Here is a 27,287-nt window from a genome sequence, read left to right as displayed (position 1 = left end):
GTCGGACGCTCAACCCACTGCGCCACCCAGGCGCCCCAAAGTTGCTTTTATTTTTGGCATTACTTAAAAAATAAGTGTAGCTTAAAAAAAGTGTAGCTTATGGTCAACTAAAACGCATGAACCTTGTTTTTATGAGGTGCTGTTAATCTCCAATATTGTGCTGGACAATTGATTTCTCCCAAGTTTAATGCACCCTCTGGTCAATAGCAATTGGGGATGTCAAGTTGATCAGTGATCATAACTGATCACAACTGATTAGCAATCACATGCAAATGTAATCAGCACACATATTATATGTTCCACCAAATCAGTTCAAATGTAGCAAGAAACGTCCACAGAGAGCCTAGACCCCAGAGCCAGGAATCTACTTGGGCTTGACTTACGTTTGTCTTATGGGTCGTCCTTTGTAAACCTAAGCCTTTCCTCAGTGATTACCACACTCCACAGGCCTTCACAGCGTGTCCTGCTGAAAAAAGAAATAAGCGTACAAAGCCACAGAATCTCTACATTAAGGTTGCCTTTTAGACTTCAAAGTTGCATTTAGCCTCTTTATAAATTCAGGATATTTTAATACCTCTAGGACTTCTTGTAGATAATACTTACAGAATTACAGCGGATTAATGGTGTTTTTAATACCCTGAGATACTATTTCAGTGGGTGTATAGCCTTAAAAACTACAAGTAGGTAAAAAAAGGTTCCCTAGCATTCGTTCACAATTTAGCCTCATATTCCTCTTCAATCCTTTTCTTTTCCCACTTTAAATATGATTTTTCTGGGGCTCCCAGCTGGCTCACTTTGTACAACATGTGACTCCGGATCTGGGGGTTGTTTGAACCCCACATTGGGCATAAAGATTACTAAAGAAATTTTAAAAAAAAGATTGTGTGATGATAAAATGAGTTAATATTTTAAAAAATAATATGATTTTTCCTTGTTGGAGAAGACCGAAGCAAATGGGTGTTAAATGGCATTGTTTTCTTCAGTCCAAGGTAATATTGTACCACTTTCCTGCTACGGTGCGTTTATCTCTCCCCGGTTCCTTTCTGCTGTGAGCTTTTTACAAAGCATGTCCACACACACACCACAGCCAGTCTGTGGGGCCATCATGGCAGGATCAGAGCTGCAAAGGCAGGACTTCTGCTTGTTGACATCCTTGACATCAAGCTTCTCACGGCAGAGACTATTGAATTGTTCATTTTTTCATCCCAAATAACAGGAGGGGTGTGTGGAATTTAAAATACACCAATCTTGGTTTAGTTAATAAATGGTCTCTTCCTTGAAGAGGCTGAGGTCTACACGAGATCACCCCTAGCTCAGGGGCATTAAAATTTTTATCTTAGAGAGAGAGTGCTCACATGCGAGTGGGGGAGGGAGACAGAGAATCTTAAGCAGGCTCCACACTCAGTGCAGAGCCTGACTTGGGGGCTCAATCCCATGACTGTGGGATCATGACCTGAGCTGAAATCAAAAGTTAGATACTTAACACACAGAGCCACCCAGAAGCCCCACTCAGGGAAATTATGTGACGCTGGCTTCGGAACGCCTCCTGATCCCAGAGGTCTGTGCTCCTGAATTCCCCGCATCGCCTTTCTTCCCTCCCTTTCTCTTGTACTCCAGCTCTGTGTTCTGCCTTCATGCATTACTCTCTTCCCGTCTTCCAGAAGTCTTTATCATTAGATATTATTATTATTATTAGTGGTTTTGGAACACTTGGGATTTTTAGGAAAACCAACTGACACATATTGTTTATTTTCTCTCTGTGTTGACTCCCATATTGATCTAATGGGCACACTAATAACCCCCTGATGATTAGTGAGGATTAAATGTGATGTGTTTGAAGATGGCTGGCACGTGGAAGGCCGCTTGTGGATGTCGATGTTCTTCTCTTCCTGCATGCTTCTTTCTGTCATCTTCTTACCCCCCTTCTTCTCCTATCTTTCCTCATTCTCCCCTTCTCTGCCTTCTCCCCTTCCTATCTTCCAAGCCTAGACTCCCACAACACCTTCTGGCCCCACGGACTCTGTCTTCACCAGGATGTGAGCCGGAGTGGACACCTGGGTCACGAGAGGCTGAGAACTCTAGGATCTGAGTGTTCCAGTGGTAGTCTACTGGCACAGGGCAGCTAAGGCCCTGTGAGTAGGCAAAGCTCTTTCAGCCTCAATTTTTTTTACTCTTAACCTGGTTGCAATAGGGATAGGCCATACTTTCAGCTGGGAGTTCTGAAGTAAGCCTACCATGTTTTCTGTAGGATCTGGACTAGTTGCTCTTCTCACACAGAAGGCATGCTCTGAAGGTACTCACAAGCTTACCAGAGCTTCAGAGATCTGGGAAAGCAGAGTCTTTACTCGATCTGAACAGTGAAATCGGGCCCATAAAGAGTTTCCTTACCACTCAAGAGATAACTTCTACAAGGGGAGCAAAGGTTAATGTCATAGATGGTTAGGAACGAGTAACAACAGGTGAGGGGCCGGATGACATAGCTAGAGCCCTAAAGTAGGAATACAGAAATTGGGTTCCTTCCATTGCTATTAACCACACGATGTGGCATACACATCACTTTATCCCCTCTGAGCTTAAAATACATAATGTAAATGATAAATATAATTTATTGTGGACAGGCCAAACGTCATGCCTCATGCTCAGTGCTTTATATATGTGTGTTAATCGTATTTTTAATTTTCTGTATTTCCTGATGCTTTGACATCTTGGGACCTTGGCAACCCTAGAGAAAGACTGTCCTTGTCCCTGCGGGCTAATCAATTCCCAGAGGTAGGAAACAACCCCATGCCTTTTCTGCGCAAACCAACCCTTATGCTCTGGCCCACTATCCTGCCCTCATCACCCCAGGGCCAGACACCAGATAGCCAGGGACAGCCCCCAAACTGATCCAAACTGCCCGGTGCTTAAGCCTGTCTCCCTGTCTCACACACTCCTTCCCACAGAGACCACAGTAAAGTCTCTAGCCCACATCCCCCTCCCCCTTCTCTGCCTCTTGACTGACCTGGCGCTTCCCCTCTCCCCTTTGTGACAGGCCATGGCTTCTGTTTCCGGGGATCTGTGAGTACATAAACTTCCCCTTTCCTGACAGTCAAGTCCCCTCCTGTGTGTTCCCAGACTGGTCTAAAACAACCCAGGGCGTACTTTGGAACAACATATTAATGTTTCATCTCACGAGGCAGGAGCTATTATCATGCAGTGGTGTGGGACTGAAGGCCGGAGTGTCTGTGGGCAACGGCAGAGGGAGATCTCTGCATGACTGTTCTGAGGGGCTCTGGGGTTTTTGAGGCCCAATTTGGTGTCCTTGCTCGATTATTCTCAGATTAGAAGCCCCAAGAAGAGCTCAGAATTCTAGAGAGAGAAATGGTTTCCGTCTTCAAAAAAAGCCTTCAAAGCCTCCCGACCCACCAGCCCCAGCTGGGCCCAGAATCAGCTGTATCTGGACTTCAGCTCCAGAAAGCGCCCAGAGGAGACAGGGGGACAGAAGGGACTGGGTCCAGCAGGCACACAGAGCAGGAGGGTCTCAGCCACGTCAGCTGCTCCTGGTTTGCCTTGTATCACTCTCTCAGAGCCCCTAAATGCAGCCTTCACCAACAGGTAAAAAATAAACAATGAAAACTGTAATAAATAAAAGTTGTCTATTGGATTCGCAGGCTGCTGTGGAGTAAAAAGGAAAGGGCTTATTGTAAGTGAGGGGAGCAAGGTTGTATTCTCCAACCCCCTGTTTTATCACCGTGTGTAACATACGCTTACAGTCAATGTCTTTGTGTATTCAGGCCCGGTACGTTAACATCGGTTAGATCTTACGAGCTGGTATATTGTAATAGATCTATATAATCTGACAACTTACCTTCATATATCATCACATCGTCTGAGGATAACGACGCTTTTCTTCCTTCCTTCCCAGTCATTTAACCTTTTATTCCTTGTGTGGGCATGACTGCCCAAGGCGATGAATGAGGCACACAGAAATCCATAATCTTCAATAGAAATGATTATAGCTGGTATCCTTGATTAGTTACCAAGCTCAAACAGAATGTTCGCATTATTCTACATACATTCGATATTTCACATTTAAGGTGATGTTGACTATACTTTCTTAAAGATGCTAGGTTAGAGAAGTTACCTTCTATTGCTAGGCTGCTTGGAGTTTTGATCATGACTGAATGCTGAATTTTATCAAGTACTTTTTTGTGTCTCTATTGAGGTGATCGCAGGGTTTATTTCATTCTTTTTGGGGGGGAGGGGGGTTATTTCATTCTTTTTTTTTTTTATTTTTATTTTATTTTTATTTATTTATTTTTTTTTTTTTTTTAATTTTTTTTTTTTTTAAATTTTTTTTTTTCAACGTTTATTTATTTTTGGGACAGAGAGAGACAGAGCATGAACAGGGGAGGGGCAGAGAGAGAGGGAGACACAGAATCGGAAACAGGCTCCAGGCTCTGAGCCATCAGCCCAGAGCCCGACGCGGGGCTCGAACTCACGGACCGTGAGATCGTGACCTGGCTGAAGTCGGACGCTTAACCGACTGCGCCACCCAGGCGCCCCGGTTATTTCATTCTTAATGTGCAAATTGGAATGATTGACTGATTTTTAAAATTTACATCCAAATTAGTTAGCATATAGTGAAACAATGATTTCAGGAGTAGATTCCTTAAGCCCCTTACCCATTTAGCCCTTCCCCCTCCCACAACCCCTCCAGCAGCCCTCGGTTTGTTCTCTGTATTTAAGAGTCTCTTATGTTTTGTCCCCCTCCCTGTTTTTATATTATTTTTGTTTCCCTTCCCTTATGTTCATCTGTTTTGTCTCTTGAAGTCCTCAAATGAGTGAAGTCATATGATATTTGTCTTTCTCTGACTAATTTCACTTAGCATAATACCCTAGTCGCAAATGGCAAGATTTCATTCTTTTTGATTGCCGAGTAATACTGCATTGTATATATATACCACATCTTCTTTACCCATTTATCCATCGATGGACACTTGGGCTCTTTCCATACTTTGGCTATTGTTGATAGAGCTGCTATAAACATGGGGGTGCATGTGTCCATTCGAAACAGCACACCTGTATCCCTTGGATAAATCCCTAGTAGTGCCATTGCTGGGTCATAGGGTAGTTCTATTTTTAGTTTTTTGAGGAACCTCCATACTGTTTTCCAGAGTGGCTGCACCAGTTTGCATTCCCAGGAATGATTTAATTTTTAATGATAAACTAACCTTGTAATGTTGGTATAAACTTAAGACCAAGATCACTTACAATTTTAAACATGACTGTGTTCAGTTCCTTAACTTTCATTATAATTTGTATCTGTGTTCAAGAGGGAGACTGACTGATGGTCTTCCTTTCTCATAATGTCCCCATCAGGTTAGGTATGAAGGTAATACCAGCCTTGGTTGGGCAGTTTCTTTTTAAAACGCTAAATATGGACCTACCATATGGCCCAGCCACTCCACTGCTAGGTATTTATTCAGGAAAACGGAAAGACTATATCCACACAAAGGCTTACATACAACTGTTCATAGCAGCTTTATTCGTAACTGGAGATATTCACCAACAGGCAGATGTGGTATGTCCATAGAACAGAATACTATCCAGCAATAAAAAGAAGTGAATTATTGATACAAGCATCATGGATGAGTCTCAAAATAATGATGTGAGTGAAAGTAAAGAGAGCCCATATTGTAGGATTTCATTTACATAAATTCCAGATAACTACAAGTTATAATGTTTCATAAAACTACAAACATACTGACAGGAAGCAGTGGGTGTGGGAGGGGACAGGGGTTACAAAAGGGCACTGATGGACACTTTTGGAGGTGTGGCCTGTGTTCATTACCTTTATTGTAGTGATGGCTTCTTGAGCTATACCCATGTCAAACTCATATTTAAATATATGCAGTTGATTCTAAGCAAACTATACCTTATAAAGCCATTTAAGATGTACATCAACTAAATAAAATAAAACGTACATTACCTGGAAGACAATCTCATTATGGCTTTCTGCAAACGTAATTGTGGGTCTCCTTCCCTACACCGTGGAAGTGTCCCCTCCCCGGGCCCTGGGCTCGCCCCGCAGCAGGAGCTGACCCGCGCGGCCCACCAGGAGCGTCGGGCTCGGCTGAGTTGGGGCTGCTGCCCCGCATCCCGGAGGCGGCGGGACGGACGGTGGGCTCACCCCAGGACAGGTGGGCGGGAGAGGGGTGAAGAGCGAGGGCGCGGAGGCGGGGGCCCTGGCGGTGATCTCCACCCCGGGTGTGACATTTACTGTTACAATGAGGGGAGGGGGGGGGAGGTCAGCGCTGGGGACCCTCCGGGTGCAGACCGGTCGGCCAGCCTGTGGCCACACCCGCGTCCGCGTTCCTGCAGGGTGTGCTGGAGGCGGGCAGTTCTCCTCCCCGACGGGGACCGTGTGGGGAGGGTCGAGGGGACCCGGGCCCAGGCCCTGCTCTGCCTCAGAAGAGCTCTGTCTGGTCAGATTGATTTCTTCTTTGAATAGTTTAAAGAAGTCCTCGGTAAGCCTCGGGACACGGGATTTTCTAGGTAGGACTTTTGACAACTAATTCAAAATATTTCATCGTTTAAGAATATTCACATTTGATATTCCTTCTCGAACCTCCCTTGACACGTCATGCTGTTCCAACATTTCGTCCACTTCGTCTAAACACTCGGGTGTATTTGCCCAGATTCTTTTCACTTCCGCGGTAGCTGCTCCCTGTTGGTCCCGGTTCGCTGGGCTCCCCTCCCCTGCAGGTCGGGGGTCTCCGCGCTGGGTCCAGGGCACCGGGACAGGTGCACCTGCCGAGCCCAGGTGCGCAGATCTGCAGGTGGTCCAGCGGCCATGGGGGGAGGGGGGCGTCAGTCCGACTCAGCGGGAGTCACCACCTCGGATCTAAGGTGTGAGGCGTCCTCCTTTCGAAAGAGGCAACATTTAAACTGACTTAAGAGACAAGTCGCGCAAGATAACAGGTTTTCGGTGCGTCTGCTCTTAAGTCACTGAGCGCGGCCGCGCGCCACCGGGAAGGGAAGGGGGAGGACGGTCGTCACAGACCTAAGTGACCTCCAGGGACCCGTGCTCCAGGGTCGGGAGAGCAGAGCTCCTCAGCCTCCGAGCCCCGCTGCGCTTCCCCGACCCCGTGCACCTGCCCGGCACGGTGGGGGGGGGGGGGGGGGGGGGGGGCTCGCGCGCTTCCCCGCACCACTGTGCACCTGAGACGCACTGTCGCATGTCCTTCCAGCCCAGCGACTGGAGGGTCGGGCAGAGATGTGAGAGTGAAAAAGGGAACAGCAACCACGAAGGGATTCGAACCCTCAATCTTCTGATCCGAAGTCAGACGCCTTATCCATTAGGCCACGTGGTCCCACAGCCTCTTTGTCGCAAAAGCTACAACAAGTGTTGCGAATCCAGACTGGCTTGTCCGTGCGTTGCTCTCTAAAGTGATGGCGCCCTCTCGGTTAACCCCGGTTCGGAGGCAGCGAGCGCGGTTGACATTCACAAACGCTGCATAATCCACCTGCTGACAAGCCGTGACTCCCTCCTCGCCTCTGCCTTCACCCGGACCCCGCACCTCCCTCGTGCAGCTCAGCCAGCTGCTTCCAACTGTAAAGACGGGAGAAAAGGACTGAAAGTCCCTCTGTGATCAGGGCCACAGGCTCCCAGGTCACCTTGAGAGGTCAGAACGGAGACGCCCTGGGAGTAAAGGAAAATCACCAGGAGTGGGACAGAGAGCCCCTCCTGCGACGGCTCAGCTCAGCCCCAACCCCGCTGGGACAGCCTCAGGTAGGGCGGGATCCAGGGCCTCCTCGGCCTGCTCTCCTGGAAGCCGTGCAGGATGGAGACGCCAGAGCCTCCCCCGACCTTTGTAGGAGGCCCCAGAAGGTCCCAGACACCGTGCACGACCGAGAAACGTCCGTCCTGTTTGGAGCCACACAGCGGAATAGCCCCAAATCATTCAACAAACTGAATAAATAGTCCATTTTTCCCCGCAGAGAAAACCCCAAACCCAGATATTTTCATCTGCAGGTTCTACAAAATATTTTAAGGAGAATAATTTCAACTGGACACAAACACTTACATAGTCACAGAGGGAAGCTTTCCATCTCATTTTACACGACCGACCTCATCCTGATGTCAAAGCCAGGCCAAGATGGGTGAGAAAGGAAAATCACCGGCGAATCTCATTCATGGAGGTAAAGGCAAATATCCCTTAAGGAAAAAAAAAAAAAAAAAAAGCAAACTAGATCCAACAGTGCTTAAAAATTGTGACAAGCGTGGGCTTATACCAAAAATTGAAAGTCAATCTAGCATTAAAAGAAGTTTTTATGATTCAGCACATCCAGATATTAAAAGAGAAAAGTTATGTGCACCTTAGTACAAACAGAAAAAGCATGTAAATTAAAAAGGTGTAATGACTAGAAAGGAAGAAACAAAGTCTCTCCCCCCCCCCTTTTTTTAACAGATTGTGTGCTTGTGTAAAAGATCAACTAAACAAACAAAAATAAACTATTATAACTAGCAAAAGAATTTTAACACATTTTCCTGATAGCTATAAAAATTTACAAAAGCAATTGCATGCAACAAAGAAAAATCTAGATACCACACAAAACAAGATAGTCACATGATAATATTTCAGTAATAAGGAAATACCCCAAAACAAATATAGCATGGTTTCATGTATAGAAACTACAAACTAAACATACTAAATAATCTGTTTTTTTATGGATACATGTGTAGTAGTATATAAAAGCAAGAGAATGATTATCACAAGTATTATTATACTGGTTATTTCAGAGTGAGAGAGAGAGATAAAATGGAAATATTCTTTCTTAATTAGTGGCTTTTTTTTTTTAATTTTTTTTTCAACATTTATTTATTTTTGGGACAGAGAGAGACAGAGCATGAACGGGGGAGGGGCAGAGAGAGAGGGAGACACAGAATCGGAAACAGGCTTCAGGCTCTGAGCCATCAGCCCAGAGCCCGACGCGGGGCTCGAACTCCCAGACCGCGAGATCGTGACCTGGCTGAAGTCGGACGCTTAACCGACTGCGCCACCCAGGCGCCCCATGGCTTTTCTTTTTTAATTGAAGTATAAAAAGCCTGTGGGAAAGTGCTCAAACATACATGTAAAAACCTCTTCGATCCTGCCTGCAGCAACTTCTTACTCAACATGTCTCCAGAGGCAAGGGAAACAAAAGCAAAAAGGAACTATTGGGACCTCATCAAAATAAAAAGCTTCTGCACCGCGAAGGAAACAATCAGCAAAACTAAAAGGCAACCGAAAGAATGGGAGAAGATATTTGCCAATGACATATCAGAGAAAGGGTTAGTATCCAAAATCTATAAAGAACTTCTCAAACTCAACACCCAAAAAACAAAGAATCCAGTGAAGAAATGGCCAAAAGACATGAATAGACACTTCTCCAAAGAAGACATCCAGATGGCCAACCGACACATGAAAAAATGCTCAACATCACTCATCATCAGGGAACTACAAATCAAAACCACAATGAGATAGCACCTCACACCTGTCAGACTGGCTAACATGAACAACTCAGGCAACGACAGATGTTGGCGAGGATGCGGAGAGAGAGGAATCCTTTTGCACTGCTGGTGGGAATGCAAACTGGGGCAGCCACTCTGGAAAACAGTATGGAGGCTCCTCAAAAAACTAAAAATAGAACTACCCTATGACCCAGCAATTGCACTACTAGGGATTTATCCAAGGGATACAGGTGTGCTGTTTCAAAGGGACACATGCACCTCCATGTTTATAGCAGCACTATCAACATAGCCAAAGTATGGAAAGAGTCCAAAGGTCCATCGATGGATGAATGGATAAAGAAGATGTGGTATATATATATACAATGGAGTATTACTCGGCAATAAAAAAGAATAAAATCTTGCCATTTGCAACGAGGTGGATGGAACTGGAGGGTGTTATGCTAAGTGAAATTAGTCAGCCAGAGAAAGACAAAAATCATATGACTTCACTCATATGAGGACTTTAAGAGACAAAACAGATGAACATAAGGGAAAGGAAACAAAAATAATATAAAAACAGGGAGGGGGACAAAACAGAAGAGACTCCTAAATATGGAGAACAAACTGAGGGTTCCGGGAGGGGTTGTGGGAGGGGGATGGGCTAAATGGGGATGGGGCACTAAGGAATCTACTCCTGCAATCATTGTTGCACTATATGTTAACAAACTTGGATGTAAATTTAAAAAATTGATAAATAATTTTAAAAAGTGGTAAATTACATGTAATATGTTTTTTATATTCATGTTACCAGAGTAGTGTACCAATTAAGAGCGTAGACACTGAAGTCGGATTATCTGATTCTTAAGATTATTGTGAGCTAAATAAATTGCTTAATCCAAAAAAACCACAACAACATACATGTATACAGATCACTGAATGTTTACAAAGAGAACATATCTCTGAATCTTCACCCAGATCTTTTGTTCCAATTTATTGCCACTATTTCCATCAAAGGAAACCCAGAACTCAGTTTTGTCCCTTGGGCTATGTCAAGAAATAGAACCTCACCAGAAGCTCTCCTCGTGCACCTCGTAACCACTCTCTTCATAAGGGTCACCACTCTCTCAACTTCTGACATCACTTTTCAGTATTGCACATTTTAATCACTTATGTAAGTAGAATTATACAGGATGTGCTCTTTTATGCCTGGCTTCTCCTGTTGTTGCAGCTAACAATGTTCTTTTTTGTTGAATTGCATGAATATGTCACAATTTATCGGTCCGTTCTGTTCATGATGGACGTTTGGGTTGTTTCCAGTTTGGGGATATCATGCACAGGGCTATTAAGGACACTCTTGTAAATGTGTTTTGTGGGTGGACCTGTGCACAAATTCCTCTTGGGTATTGTAGCTAGGAGTTTGACTGTTGCTGAAGTTTGCTGATTGCTTTCAAGACCCATCACTCCCTCACATCCAAACCAGCTCATAAGAAAGTGCAGAAGCTCCCTCTCTTGGCTCCAGTGGGAAGGTCAAACCACACTAGCCCCGGCTCCCACTCGGGAACCTTTGCCCAGCTCCACCCCTCCTGCTCTCTCAAGCCATTTTTGGACCTGCCTGGGAGCCTTGTCTGCTCTCCCCAGAAAGCCTCATAATGTGAGTAAACATTTTCATAGCTTCCTGGTGCACGTATAGCATTATCAGTCTTGTGATTTAAGCCAAATGCAGGGGGTGGGGGAGACCACTTGCTTTCAGCTGCATGACGGCAGGACAGGTACCTACTTGGGAGTGGGCTTGCTGGGTCACTACAGGAATGTTGAGCTTCACCGCAAATACTGCTGCAAGCAGCACATGTGATTTGCATCCTTCTGTAATTACATAAAGGAGCAATGGACAAGTTGAAAAGGGACAAGGATGAAACAGGACAAACTAGACAAAAAGGTAGACGAGCGACAACCTTCCACAGCCCAGCAAAGCAACTGTTAAACACGGGACTTGATTTCCACACCGTGGGAATGCCAGTGTCGCTGAGGGCACTGGAAGTTCTACTCACTCCCTCGAGGATGGATCCTCTCGCTACACTGAATGTTCCTCTGAGGGCCCAGTCCCTGCCGTGCTGCTGTCTCAGAGCACACAGCACAGGTCACAGAGCTCACAGCAGCAGTCTGAGCTGGAAGCTGGCCCATAGTAGGAGCTGAGAAAGCTGCTTAGGTGGCGGTTGATTTGGAAGGATGGGGAAGTGACCTTGCATAGGTAGGAATTGAGTGGACAATCCAAATGCATATTTCAATTAATTGCCCCAGTTTGAAAGAATTGAAGCCCCTGACCAGTATTTATAGTGGGGGATGTGAGGAGTAGGTTGTCAACTCTGCGTTCTTACAAAACACATTCTTGCATCTTTTAGAAGTAAAACTACTTCTTGTGTGCACGTCTCCAACACGGTAGAGGGCTAAAGGAGCCCACGTTCCGGGTCACGCGCCAGTCTCTTTGAGGACATCAGTTTCAACCTACCGCTGCCAATATTCTTGTGCACTTTGTGTAATTAAAGCAATTACTTTCTCAGATAAAAATTGGTCGTTCAGAAAGACAGAAGGGAATTCAGTCTGAGGTAATTGGCTTGGTGGCACAGAATTCTTTTTTTTTTTTTTTAATTTTTTTTTTTCAACGTTTATTTATTTTTGGGACAGAGAGAGACAGAGCATGAACGGGGGAGGGGCAGAGAGAGAGGGAGACACAGAATCGGAAACAGGCTCCAGGCTCTGAGCCATCAGCCCAGAGCCCGACGCGGGGCTCGAACTCACGGACCGCGAGATCGCGACCTGGCTGAAGTCGGACGCTCAACCGACTGCGCCACCCAGGCGCCCACATCTTATCTTTTTTAAACAAAATTGTAATGTTTATTTTTGAGAGAGAGAGAGAGACAGCATAAGAGAAAGAGGGCACACAGAATCCGAAGCAGGCTCCAGGTTCTGAGGTGTTAGCACAGAGCCTCACACTGGGCTCAAACTCAGGGACCATAAGATCATGACCTGAGCTGAAGTCAAGGCTCAACCGACTGAGCCACCTAGGCATCCCTCTACACATATCATCTTAAAACTACAGAAAGAAGGAAGGAAGAAGGAAGGAAGGAAGGAAGGAAGGAAGGAAGGAAGGAAGGAAGGGAAAATAAGAAAAAATTCTGAAAGAAGTCAGAGGAAAATGCATCTTATCGACAGAGGAACAAAGATAAGAATTATATCCGATTTCTCCTCAGAAACTATACAAACAAGAAATACTCAACACGCTGAGAGGAAAAAACCTCACCAAACTAGAATTCTGTAATCTACAAACTTATTCTTCAAAAGTGAAGGAGAAATGAAGACATTCTCAGATAAACAAAAATTAAACAAATTTGTGGCCAGTAGACCTGTTTTGCAAGAATTGTTAAACGAGTTTTTTTTTAAAGAGAAGAAGAATAACAATATAGGTCAGAAACTCAGATCTACACTAGAAAAGGGAGCGCATTCAAGAAGGAACACGTTAGGGGCGCCTGGGTGGCGCAGTCGATTGAGCGTCCGACCTCAGCCAGGTCACGATCTCGCGGTCCGGGAGTTCGAGCCCCGCGTCAGGCTCTGGGCTGATGGCTCAGAGCCTGGAGCCTGTTTCCGATTCTGTGTCTCCCTCTCTCTCTGCCCCTCCCCCATTCATGCTCTGTCTCTCTCTGTCCCAAAAATAAATAAACGTTGAAAAAAAAAATTAAAAAAAAAAAAAAAAAAGAACACATCAGGGTAAAATAAAAACTTTTGTTTTTCTTATTCTTAATCTAACAAATAACTGTTTGGTTCAAAATAACAATAGCAACAATGTATTCAGTTATGTATGCTCCTTTATATATCTCATGTATATATATATGCTTATGTTTGCTTATTGATAAGTGAATGGCAGGAATGATACAAGGGACATGAGGAGGGTACCAGGAATGTTTTGTTATTATAAGGTACTCACGTTACCCATGACAAGTACTGCATTATTTGAAAATGGACATTAGCTGTAAATATATATTGCAAACTCTGGGGCAACCACTAAAAACAAGTTTGTAAACAAAAAGAAGCATAGTCAATACGCTAAGAAAGGAGAGAAAATGGAATCATATAAAATGCTCAATTAAAACCACAAAGGGCAGAAAAAGAGGGAACCCTTTGGCAAAATACAACACCCATTCTCAGTAAACTATGAATAGAGGGGAACTTTCTCACCCTTATAAGGAATATATCCAAGAAACCCACAGATAACATCACACTTGTGGTAAGAAAGAGGAAGCTTCGCCATGAAGATCAGGTACAAGGCAGGGATGTCCTCACTACTCCTTCTCAACATTGAACTAGAAGTCCTTGCTAATGCAATAAGACAAGTAAAGCAAATAAAAGGTATACAGATTGGGAAGGAAAAATAAAGCTGCCTGTGTTCTCAGATGACATGATCATCTGTGTAGAAAATCCAGAAGAACTAGCAAGGGAGGGGCAGAGAGAGAGAAAGACACAGAATCTGAAGCAGGCTCCAGGCTCTGAGCATGTCAGCACAGAGCCTGACGTGGAGCCCAAACTCACGGACCGCAAGATCATGACCTGAGCCAAAGTCAGGCGACCGACCGATTGAGCCACCCAGGGACCCCATATAAAATAGTCTTCATTTTAAATTTTTTTTTTTCAATGTTTATTTATTTTTGGGACAGAGAGAGACAGGGCATGAACGGGGGAGGGGCAGAGAGAGAGGGAGACACAGAATCGGAAACAGGCTCCAGGCTCTGAGCCATCATCCCAGAGCCCTACGCGGGGCTCGAACTCACGGACCGCGAGATCGTGACCTGGCTGAAGTCGGATGCTTAACCGACTGCGCCACCCAGGCGCCCCTAGTCTTCATTTTAAAAAGAGTAGTTCTTCAGCACATTTTTTTCCTGACGTACTCTTGTCAATATGCAAATCATTTGTTCTTCATAACATTCAAATTGGTGTTAAAATCAAAGTAGTAAAAACTCAGTCTTAAAATATGCTTGATAAGATTAATAGTATTAATCTTATTAATTAAGATTAATTAATTAAACGTTAATTTTAACATTTAAAGCCTACATGTCACTATCTATTACTGTTTAAAATCATCTTATTCATATATAATAAAATACATAGAAATTAAGATATATCACACATCACTTTAATGTTTATTTATTTATTTATTTATTTTTTTTTTAATTTTTTTTTCAACGTTTATTTATTTTTGGGACAGAGAGAGACAGAGCATGAACGGGGGAGGGGCAGAGAGAGAGGGAGACACAGAATCGGAAACAGGTTCCAGGCTCTGAGCCATCAGCCCAGAGCCTGATGCGGGGCTCGAACCCACGGACCGCGAGATCGTGACCTGGCTGAAGTCGACGCTTAACCGACTGCGCCACCCAGGCGCCCCATGTTTATTTATTTTTGAAGGAGAGAGAGAGAGAGAGAGACAGAACATGGATGGGGGAGGGGCAGAGAGAGAGGGAGACACAGAGTCCGAATGCAGGTTCCAGGCTCTTAGCTGTCAGCACAGAGCCTGAGGTGGGGCTCAAACCAACGAACTATGAGTTCATGACCTGAGCTGGCGTTCAGATGCTCAACCGATGGAGCCACCCAGGCGCCCCTCTGTCTTTTAATATATACATATGGATACTCTCATTGATGACGTAGATGAAGCTATCACAAGTTTTGTTCTGAGGCACTTGTGGTTTATCTGACATCTTTTCCTCAGACTGCTTCCTCCAAGACCAGGCCACAGCTTCAGAGACCAATACGGTGCCTTTGACATCACACCAGCTTGGATGCTACCCAGACAGCCGGTTGGTAACACCCAAGTATTACTCCTCCTTCTTCTAGTCCACGCATGGTGCCCAAAATCAATGCCTGGGGCAGGGGGGTGCTGGAAAAATTGATGCTCCATATTTTCTTAATTAACCCAAAAGTATTATATCGGCTGCCCAGTTCATTGGGCTCAGCGCATGTGGAGTATCGTCAATTCATAGAGAGAAGGGAATGTGCCATCGACACGTACATTTTTCAGTGACCACGTCCATTCCAGGTTCAGCAGAAGTGTGCCGATATTCACGCACACCCCGTTTTCAGACCAGTTGAAGTCATGTCTGCACACAGGCTCACACCATAACTACCAACAAACTTATTTCTAAAAAGAGCTTATCTTTAGGTTTAAAATATTTTTGTCAGTTGGCATCAGTCGTGACAGGCAGTGGCAAGATGGAGTGCGATACATTCGAAATTCACGTTGTCCCCAGTGTGTCTTCCTTCAAGCTGGCCATGGGTGAGACCTGCCGATTGGGAGTGGACAATCCCACCTTCCCAGTAGACGACTGTGCGCCTCGGTCCCAAAGCTGTCAGTCCCTGGAGCAAGTTAAGGACAGTCACTGAGTCTTCTGTCGACAGGTGTCCAATCTTCTCGTACTTGAGAGGACATCCTTCCTTACAGGCCCAAAACTCGGTCTTCTGGTAAGTAAGTTAAGTAAGTAAGTAAGTAAATGTTGAAAAAGCCTCGGGGTTTCTACGGGAACCCCTGCTTATACTGCCGCGGAGAGCCTCACGCTGCAGTGGAAGTCTGTGGAGGACGCGGCCCCGTCTCGTTCTGCAGAAGTTGCCAGTACCCCGTAATGGTTGCCCTTCTTTCCGCGCATGTTTTCTGCTTGGCTAAATACATGCGCACCCACACGCAATAGTTTTGGGTTTCTAAACGTACAGAAAGAAAATCGTACTGGACTAAGTATTCTGATTTGCTGCTTTTCATTCACCCTTACATTGGGAGACTAAAAACCGAAATATGTTGTTACTACAATATTGTTCTTGCGACTTTTGGGAGGAGGGGTGCGGGTACCCCCCCTCAGCTGACCTTGCGCTCTCACGCTCTCCCCTCACCCCCGCTCCCGGCCCCCTGGGGGACCCAGGTCGAGACTAAAGGCCTCCATCCCAGGGCAGAGGGCTAGGCGAGGGGCGTGGATGGAGTCGTGGGTGGGGGAAGGACACTGAGGACAGTAGGCGGGCTGGGGGAGGGGTGCGGGCAGAGCGGGGGAAGGACACCAGGAGACAAGGGGGGAAGGGAGGGGCGGTAGAGGGAGAGACTTTCCTCGGACCGGGTAGGAAATAGGGGAGGACGCCCTGAGACTCCATTCCTCACTCATTCAAGCCTCGTGCATTCATTCCGCAAACGCGGCCGAGAAACCGGCTCATGCGCACAACGCAGCCAAACCGCGTGTGTGCGGCGGCCCCGGGGGGGAGGAGCCGCGTCCTCACGACCTCTGCAGGACGCTCAGCGCGCTCTTTTGTCCAAGCGGATGCGCCAGCAGAGCCCCGAAGACGCCCCGCTTTTAATCGTCAATCACCGGTTCCCGGTTTATCGAATCTCTGCCCGAGTCAGAAAAACCCTTGTCCCAGAAAATCCTCAAAAACGGTGGTAGCTCTTTCTTGTTCTTAAGGGTGGACTCAGCCCCAGGAGGTGGCCCCAGCGCCGCGCGCCCCCTCCCCAGCTAAAAGGCTGGAGCTAGGCCCCGCTGGGATTCGAACCCAGGATCTCCTGTTTACAAGACAGGCGCTTTAACCAGCTAAGCCACGGAGCCAAACAAAGTACCGGATTCGATAAGTACCTTTTAATTCACCTCTTCCCCCCGCCCCACCTTGTGTTTTGTTTTGAGAGACAGGACTTTCCGTGCTGGTTTCATTCATATGCAGGCACTTTGTGTGGCTTGCGGTGGCTGAACCAGGAGCTGAAATGAGGCCACAGACCGCGTACTGAGTCCAGACTTCAAGTGAAAATGATACTGTAAATGTCTCACGTTTCTATAGCACTTTACAATTTACTGAAAGCTTTCAAATTTATTTCCCCTTTTGGAGGCAAACCGTAAGAGACTCTTGCATACAGAGAACAAACTGAAGGTCGATGGGGGTGGGGACAATGGGGGATGGGCATCGAGGAGCGCGGGGGTGTTGTATGTAAGAGATGAATCACTGGGTTCTACTCCTGCAGCCAAAACCAAACTGTGTGCTGACTTGAGAATGAATGAATGAATGAATGAATGAATGAATGCATTTCCCCCTTGAACTCGAATGGCAACCCCAAGGTGCTGGGCACATTATTGTCCCTATTTTACATTCAACATCAATGAAGTAAGGGACTTGTTCAGGTTCACTCAGGCAAACACCAGGGTCAAGACCTAAGCTCCTTTTCTGACGCTCATCCAACCACATTGTTAGTACAGCAGTTTCCAAGTGTGCGCAACACAGAAGCCCAGGAATCCTAGGGACTACAAAAGCAGCAGTCTAGTTCTTGCTCATGCCCTCTGTCCATCGTGACCCAGCCCAGGGCGGTGGGGTCATCTCTACCTGATGCACTGATGTTCTCTTGACAGAGGAGTAAAAAAGGCCAAATCAAGGACTGTTTGTTTGCTGCTGCTCAAAAGTAACCTGTCGATTCTGCTCACATTCCATTATCCAGGGTGAAGTGAATGAGGCAATTAAAGATGGGGGGGAGGGGGAGTAATCATGGTACCCCAGGAAGTAACCTTGCCCCTGGGAGTAATCATCTTTAACCCCAGGAAGAGGCAGCAAATACTTCTAAATAATCATCTACCACAACGACAAAAATCCAGTATTATCTCTCACTTTCAAAACCCAGGAATGTTCTTTTTTCTTTTAAAATTTTCTTCGTTTGCTCCTCTCCTCCCTATTTGTGTTGAAAATGTTTAGTTTTGTGTCTTTCAAGCTTTATTCTCTTTTACTGGACAATAGCCATCTTTATGTGAGAGAGAAGGTCTCGAGGTTTATGACTGGGCTTAAACCAACAGCCAGGATGTGTCCTGATCCTTTCCTTTCCACCACATCCAAAAATCCGTGAAGAGGCAGCCAGGAGCCGGGTCACGTCAGCCTGGCCAGGTCAGGGCATCTGCATCAGGTGACAGCACTGGCCCAAGCACACAGCTGGACGAGGGCAGGGCAGGGGAAGGCAAAGACTTCCCAGCAGCAGGCTGGCCATGGTGCAGAGGTGACTGTCTGTAAAGGCTCCCTTCAGACTCCTGTTTCACCAAGAGTTCTTCTCAGCAACTTTCATTTTACCAACATTTTGTAGAGTTGACAATCACTTGCATGCCTCTCTCTCATTCCTTGGCTCCCGTTAAAATCTTATCCCCAGTTCTCTCCTTACTTCTTAGGATTCCTTCCCCACGTCTTGTTGAGCGCCTTTTCCTACCTCTTACATACAGCATTCCAAGAACTTGGTCCTAGGAATTTCTCCTACCATTCCATTCATTCGCCTTTAGATAATCTTACTGAGTTTCATGCTGGTCAAAACCTTTCATCCAACTCCAAATTTGTAGTTTAGCCTTTTGTTGGAACTCTGATTTTCCCAACAAATGCCTCAAACTTATCAAGTCAAAAAAGGTTATCTTTTTTTGTCTGTTCCTCCTACACAGACCTTCCCTGTGTCTTGATCCTAAATCACTGAAATAACATCAATAGCTGTACCGAGGTCAAAGATAGGCCACATGGGGATTAGGGAAAATTTGTACGAACATATTATAGAAGTATCTTTGTAAAAATCAGGTATTTTTAAATTTTCTAAAGAAACCGCTACTATGTACAATTACAGGTATGTTCCTTGTGAAATAATGTAAGGCTTCATTTCTATACCTGTTGTTTTCAGTTGATTATCCTTCAACACGAAGAAAACTTCCTTCTCCTTGAAAAGAGGAGAGATCTGTATTTCTATAAAAGGTTTGGACAGTATACTTTTCCTAACCCATAGAGAATTTCTGGCTTTACTTATCTGTGAAATTAAGTATAACAAGATCAGTAAGTTTATAGTGGGTTAATTAACCAGGATTGGCATGGAAATTTGTTGGAAAAAACATAATTTATAACTTTAAAGAACAAACTCAATTTTTTAAACATACATCTTTAATAAATACAGTTTCCTATGACAAAATATTTTATTAACAAGTCCTAAATTTAGGCAATTACTGGGGCGCCTGGGTGGCGCAGTCGGTTAAGCGTCCGACTTCAGCCAGGTCACGATCTCGCGGTCCGTGAGTTCGAGCCCCGCGTCGGGCTCTGGACTGATGGCTCAGAGCCTGGAGCCTGTTTCCGATTCTGTGTCTCCCTCTCTCTCTGCCCCTCCCCCGTTCATGCTCTGTCTCTCTCTGTCCCAAAAATAAATAAACGTTGAAAAAAATTAAAAAAAAAAAAAAAATTTAGGCAATTACTATTAAAATCCTTGAATTTAATAGGAGAGCTTCTTGGTCATCTCAGCAAATATATTAGCCAGTAATTCAATTTGTTGATGAGAAGATGGTTATATTTATACACATAAATTATATAAATATGCATTAATGTACTTAATATGTATTAAATTATATATACATAAAACCTTAATATGACCTTAATTCCACCTGGCAAATGGTCTATATTTTTGTAGCAATTGGAATGGAAATATTTTCCAATCTTCTCCCCTTTCTTTATAACAAAATGATTTTTTGTATTTTCAAAAGCACTTGAATAAACCATCACCTTCTTCTTTCAAGATTTTTAAATTAAATTCTACTGTGATTATAATTTTGAAAATAAATTTCATTTTAACCAAAGTTGAATTAGAGTACTTTTAAGCTTACAAATGTATATTCCTAGATGCATTCATGACTGAATGATTTTGCAAAATCTATTCCCTGTCTTGATATCTGCCGTTAAAGTTTTGAGGAAATAACTCTTCAGATTTCTTAATACACATGAAATACAATGTCCAATTTAGGATTGTACTACATAAACTGTTTTATAATCTTTTTTCAGTTAATACAGTATTTTGACCAGTTTCCCATGGAAGAAAATACATATAAATTTTTATTATTAAGACTGCTTAGGGGCGCCTGGGTGGCTTAGTCGGTTAAGCAGCCGACATCGGCTCAGGTCATGATCTCGCGGTCCGTGAGTTCGAGCCCCGCGTTGGGCTCTGTGCTGACAGCTCAGGGCCTGGAGCCTGTTTCAGATTCTGTGTCTCCCTCTCTCTGACCCTCCCCCTGTTCATGCTTTGTCTCTCTGTCTCAAAAATAAATAAACGTATAAAAAAAAAAAAAAGACTGCTTAGAATCTAAATGTATCAAAGAAGCATTACTTGACTAAACAGTTCCTGTGAAGTTGGCTCCTGGATGATTTCCTTTCGTGTAGAGTAATATAAACTCTCCTAGCATATTAATCTCACAATTAGATTTGGGGCATAGGTTACATAATTTTCTAACAATTCTAGTTGTTGGTAAAATGTTGCCAAGTTTTTTAACGTTTCCATGCTTATTTCTAAATTGTTGTCTTGAGAGGCTGTAAGCCCTAAGAATTTCTCCGTCCAGCCAGCATCCAGAAAGTGTTTGACATGTTGACCAGTATTGGCGGACGTGGAGGGTTGCCTCTCTCTGCCATTCTCCGTCATCTGGGTGACGGATTGCTGTTGCATGGCAGTGCCCTGGTATAGGGAATGAATCCGGATTTTTCTAAGCCAGCCATGGCAATCCTCTTCCCCTTAAATAAAGAGACGGATAGGGTAGTTACGTGACCCAGTTACGCTGTTTAGTTGAAGGGGAAACCACTGGAGGTTGTGGAAAAGACTTTTTCTTACTGGTGAAAGAGTTTCCAGAGAAGGTTCTTTCCTACTTAGCTGTTTTTCTGCGAGTGAGCTGGGAAAGCCAGCTGTGACCTCTGACAACAAACATCAGGACAAAGACCAACAGACAGGAAAGGACAGAACACAGAAAACCTGGCTCCCTGACCACATTTCTGGGTTACTGAAATAATCCCGAGGCCACTTTATCTTGCTACATTAAAAAAAAAAAAATGTGTTTATGATTTAAAAGACTTTTAGCTGAATATTCTGGTTTTTTTTTTTTAATGTTTTTGTTTTTTTGCCCTTGCGGTGTCCTCCCTAAAAACGAGGTATACTTTCCCAATCCACTGACACTGGGTTTAGCAATAGGACTTGATTTGACCAGTGGATGTGGGTGGAAGGGGGTGTGTGGTTCTGAGCTGGGCTTTCAAAGTCATGGCCAAGCTCTCCAGCCCATCTGCATCATACCAGCAGAAGGGCACACGTGGTGGCTGCTGGTCTGGAATGAGAAGACATGTGGAGACATAGACATAGCACAGCAAAAGCCCCGCCGACCCCAGCTGAGCCCAGCAGAACGGCACCAAACAACAGACCTGTGAGGAGCAAATGTCTTACTTTAAGCCACTGGGTCCTTGACCCATTTCTTTTTTCTTTTACTCTGTTCAACACTTTTCTCATTTATTCAAAAGATCACCATCAAACATATAATAGAGCAAGTGTATCTATGTACTACGTATTCAAAATGTTTTCCCAATTACTAATTTTTTTATATTTATTAATACTTGTTTCAACATAGAACTATAAATTTTCAATGGGTTAGATCCAATGCTTCCTTCTTTATAGTAACTTTCCTGGGAGTCATTCTTTGATGACTTTCCCTCCCACTATTTACATAATTACCATCTAAATTTATCCTAACATTTAAAAAGTACATTTAAACAATAACATATCTGGGATTTATATTTTGGTGAAAGTACTAAAATAAAGGTCTTCATTTGTTCCAAAGTATTAGCTTCCTATCCCAGAGGTAGTTGTTACTTCCTCTTGTGAAACATCATTTTTATGATACAATCTTCCCTTGACTTATGAAGGCAATTTGTGCATGAAAAATATAAGGCAAATTATCATAAGTGGAATATTGGCATTTGTTACAATGCAAAGTATTAATACAATCCTGAGTCCCTACATTGACATCTACGTGTTCATTTATTCACCAAATATTTATTGAACAATACCATGTGCTAGGTATTTTTCTAGGTCATGGGGATATAGCAATAAACAAAAGAGATTAAAAACCCCATTCTCTCGGGGTGACTGGGTGGCTCATTGGGTTGAGTGTCTGACTCTGGCTCAGGTCATGACCTCTTGAGTTCGAGCCCCATGTCGGGCTCTGTGCTGATAGCTCAACTGAGCTTCAGATTCTGTGTTTCCCTCTCTCTCCGTCACTTCCCTGCTCTCTCTCCCTCTCTAAATAAACGTTAAAAAAATCCACTCATGGCTACCATATTCTAGTGGGAAACAGAAAAATTTATAAGGAGAGAATAGGAAACCAGGGCAGACAGGGGTGGATTGTATAAGGCAGTCCAAGCTGCTGTAAGCTTTGTGTTTTATTTGGAATGAGATGGGAAACACGGGAGGGTGTTGAGCAGAGTGATATAATTTAATCTACACTTTGAGAATATCTCTCTGGCTGTTGAGAATGGACTGAACAGGAGTGAGGGCAAAGTCAGAGAGATCAGTAGGAGTTATTCGTAACGACACAGAAATCTCAGAAAGAAAGGGTGAGGGTTGACTCAGTGCTATTAATAAGATAAAGTCGGTATTCCCTGTAGTGAAGAAAGATTGGGTATATTAACATGCCAGTTACTACACAAGTACAGAAAACTCTTATAGATGGGTTACAGTCAGACTAGGTTAGATACATGCATATCTCCATCATAAATTTAAATTTCTTGCTAGTTTATTTGCTCAGATGAACAAGAAGCTCTCCTATCAAATTCAAAGATTTTAATGGTAATTGCCATTAGGACTTTCATTGAAATATCTTGTCTGTAGGAAATTGTATTTGTTGGACAGAAGTTAAAGCAAACTGGGTCTGTTCCTTATATATGTTAAAAAACAATTCTCAGCACTCTGCTCTGCCCAACTTACCTGTTATTTAGCATTTCAAGTTCCTTCTTGGCGTTTTAACCCTAATAAGTTCACATTCTTGCTAATATTATCTTACAGTAAATGTTTATCTAGATTTCCCAGATGTTTATTCTTTTCTTTGCTTATCATTCCTTGTTGAGCTTAGATTTTCCTTCATGGTTAAATTTTATTCTTTCTTACTTATGTCTTTAACAGCTTTTTTTTTTTTTTAACTGAAAGTTTGTTGGTATCATGTCTCTCCTGACATTTGTGAAAATGTTTGTACTCCTCTCTCATTCTTTTCTTTTTTCTTTCTTTTCTTTTCTTTTTTCTTTTTTTTTTTTTTTTTTTTTTGGTAATCCTCTCTCATTCTTTTCTTTTTTCTTTCTTTTCTTTTCTTTTTTCTTTTCTTTTTTTTTTTTGGTAATCCTCTCTCATTCTTGAACACCACAGTGACCAGTGGCTTGCATCTATCTTAGCTTGACAGTTATTTTTTTTCAGCTCTTTGAAAACGTTTTCAACATTTTCTGGCTTCTGTCATGGCTGTCGAAAAACCTACTGTAAGTCAATTTTATTTATTTGTTATTTTTAAGTCCCTCGTTGCTTTTAATATATTTTTCCCATTATGATGGATCTATGTATAAATTTAGTTTTATTTATCTGGCTTTGGGCTGTTTTGTAGCTTGATTTTGAGGGCTCAGGCCGTTCTCAATTCTAGAATATTCTTGTGCTTCATTTCTGCAAAGATCCCTCACTGCCCCTTCTCTATTCTCTTATAAATAGATGTTGGAGATTCTCGGTCTTTCCTTCATAATGTCAGTTCTTTCATAATTTTCCTTTTTAAAATCTTTTCATCCTGGGGCGCCTGGGTGGCGCAGTTGGTTAAGCGTCCGACTTCAGCCAGGTCACGATCTCGCGGTCCGTGAGTTCGAGCCCCGCGTCAGGCTCTGGGCTGATGGCTCAGAGCCTGGAGCCTGTTTCCGATTCTGTGTCTCCCTCTCTCTCTGCCCCTCCCCCGTTCATGCTCTGTCTCTCTCTGTCCCAAAAATAAATAAACGTTGAAAAAAAAAATTAAAAAAAAAAAAATCTTTTCATCCTGTCTTCAGCATCACTTTTGTCAGATTTACATTCTAGCAACTATTTTGTACCTTAAACTTTGAAAAGATATCAAAGAATATTCATAACTCAATACAAGGTATTTAAAAAAAAAACCAGTATGCTGAACACTGTTTTATTCACCACCCATGTTGAGAAACAAATCATGACCAAAGTGGTCCTCCCTGAGCCCCTGCCCTCCTCCTTCCCCCACCCGACACAGGGCACCTCCGACAGAAACTCCGTTTTCATATTTTGTAGCATTCTCTTTTCTTTACATTTTTACCACCTCACACCTCATATCTCTCATTTGTGCTGTTGAGGTTTTCATATTTTAAAAAACATCATTAAGCTTTTTTTTTTTTTTTTCAACGTTTATTTATTTTTGGGACAGAGAGAGACAGAGTATGAACGGGGGAGGGGCAGAGAGAGAGGGAGACGCAGAATCGGAAACAGGCTCCAGGCTCTGAGCCATCAGCCCAGAGCCCGACGCGGGGCTCGAACTCCCGGACCGCGAGATCGTGACCTGGCTGAAGTCGGACGCTCAACCGACTGCGCCACCCAGGCGCCCCCATTAAGCTTTTTTTGACATAAATGGAACAATACCTCAGTATTCTCCTGCAACTTTGTTTTCTCTTTCAATATTATGTTCTAAATTTAACCCATGTTGATGTGTGTAATTATAAGTCACTTATTTTGTTTTAATTTAAATCCAAGTTAGTTAACACACAGTGTGGTCTTGGCTTCAGAAGTAGAACTCAGTGATTCATCACTTACATACAACACTCAGCGCTCATCCCTACAAGTGCCCTCCTCAATGCCCATCACCCATCTAGCCCCCCCCCCCCCCCCCCCCCCCCAGCAACCCTCAGTTTGTTCTCTGTACTTAAGAGCCTCCCTGTTAACAGTCTGCCTCCCTGTTTGTATCTTATTTTTCCTTCCCTTCCCCCAAGCTTATCTGTTTTGTTTCTTAAATTCCACACATGAGTAGGTTTCATGCTCAGCATAGAACCCAACGTGGTGCTTGAACTCAAGACCCTGAGATCAAGACCTGAGCTGAGATCAAGAGTCAGACACTCAACTGACTAAGCCACCCAGGCGCCCCCAGGTCACTTGCCTTTTCCAGTAAACTTTATTGAGGTATACCATCCATACAATAAAATGCACCCATTTTAATTACATAATTTTGATGGATTTTGACATATATATATATTTCATCACATCTCCCAAATTCTCTCAGTGATGATGTGATTTTACTACTGTAATCTAGCTGTTGAGTAACATAGTACGTCGTATTCTGTGAATGGACATTTGGGTTGTTTCCCTCTTGGGCTCTTATACACTCTGATGTCATAACCATTCAGATGCACGGCTCCTCCAGGGCTCGACACATAACCAACGGTGGACGTGGTAAGGCTTCAGGGCGTGGACATCTTCAAATGTACTGAATAATAACTTATTTAAAAAGTTTTACAGCTTTGTGTTTCACATTTAAGTCTCTAACGCATTTAGAATGCAGGGGTCCAATTCCATATGTTCCCAAATGGATAGTCATTTTTTTCTTTTCTCCACTGAGCAGCAACAGTCCTGTTGTATCAGGTTTCCATATGCTTCTGGGGTCCCTATTACACTGCAGTGGTTTATTTGTCTGTCTCTGTCTTCATAACACCATGTCTCACACACTATAGCTTTATAACGAGTTTTAATGTTCTTAGCCAGTCTGACGCTTAGCTCTTGTGTATACAGATACCTGTTATATTGCATAACACCTGTACTGGTATATTCAGTAGGACTGTAAACCTTTCAATACGTCCCCTTGCTTTCCTCCTTACTGACATGTCCCCATCCACACCACTATCTCCAGGATCGATCACACAGGCCTCGTGGCCTCCTTGCCTCTCAGTCTGCACTTTCCTTCCCACGTCGTAGGCACAGAAATCTTGCCGAACTGTAATTCGGGTCACCTTCTATTTACGATCCCTTCACTGCTTCCCCGTGTCTCCCGGATGAAGGCTATGCTCCTTACCTGGGTTTATCCTCGAGAACCGGCTTCTGTTCTGCGGCCTCCTCACCTCCGGCCTCCTTCCTGACCGATAGCACCCCACACGCCCTTGTGCTCTGCCCAGAGTTCACTCTCGGTTCCTCGAGTTAACTATGACAGATCTTTCAGATGGGAAATGGTAATTTGGAAAAAATTTCCCTCCTAAAGAGGCAAAAGAGATTTCAGTCAGAAATTAACTTGTGTTTACTAAGATAAAGCACATCATAATCACACTCCTAGAAGTCATACAGTGCATAACGGCCTCGTGCTCTTTCCGTTTTACGTTTTTTAATGAACCCAAGGCTTAATTAATTAAAACCACAGTTGTATCAATAATAAATAATAGTAATAATTGGTTGTATTCAGTGTAACACAAGTATAGCGGAATATAAAACATAGTATGTTCTTTGAGCCAGTAAATGCATGTTTTATTTCATCATAATAATGCCTAATCCTATGGTGTTTGGAGCTTTCATAATAATCTTTCTATCTTGGTGTGAAACCAGAAAAGACATTCTGGAAGTTATTACTTAGGAGTGCTCAGGAAGGGTACAAACTGGGCTGGTTTCCTCATCCGGTCTGCAGGGTCCTAGCGGTCCCCCTGCAGGAGGGACACAGCAACACCACAGAGCCCGGCGCCTCCCAACCCGACTCAATCCTTCTCAGTGTCTGAAAAATCCTGGGAGCCGGCCAGCCCAGGAGGGAGGCCCAGGGCCGCACTGCATCACTAATACCAGTCAGTTTCTCCCTCCCTCCTCCTCCCCCCTGCACAAAGCCCTGCCCTGGGTTTCTTCCTCACTTCCTTCTTTCTCGGGCTTGTCACCACCAGGGCTGATGGGGAGGAGGTCCTCTGAATCGGGGCATAAAGTCTGCAAAGCCTCCAACTGCATATCCCTCTTCTGACCTGC

The 27,287-nt window shown here is 43.9% G+C and overlaps 1 protein-coding gene and 2 non-coding genes across 4 annotated transcripts in view; all 3 read right to left on the bottom strand.

Annotated features, from left to right (window-relative positions):
- The window catches only part of LOC123609414 (zinc finger protein with KRAB and SCAN domains 4-like), a 455,099-nt gene that overhangs the window by 248,157 nt on the left and 179,655 nt on the right, over window positions 1-27,287 (bottom strand). The window lies entirely within an intron of this gene.
- On the bottom strand, window positions 7,283-7,355 carry TRNAR-UCG. Its single transcript has one exon. It is a non-coding gene; the product is annotated as a tRNA-Arg (tRNA).
- On the bottom strand, window positions 17,021-17,094 carry TRNAT-UGU. The gene has a single exon. It is a non-coding gene; the product is annotated as a tRNA-Thr (tRNA).

This window comes from Leopardus geoffroyi, chromosome B2 (assembly GCF_018350155.1).
Source record: "Leopardus geoffroyi isolate Oge1 chromosome B2, O.geoffroyi_Oge1_pat1.0, whole genome shotgun sequence".
Taxonomy (NCBI): domain Eukaryota; kingdom Metazoa; phylum Chordata; class Mammalia; order Carnivora; family Felidae; genus Leopardus; species Leopardus geoffroyi.
Note: the sequence above shows the minus strand (reverse complement) of the source record. Positions and strands in the feature narration are given on the sequence as shown.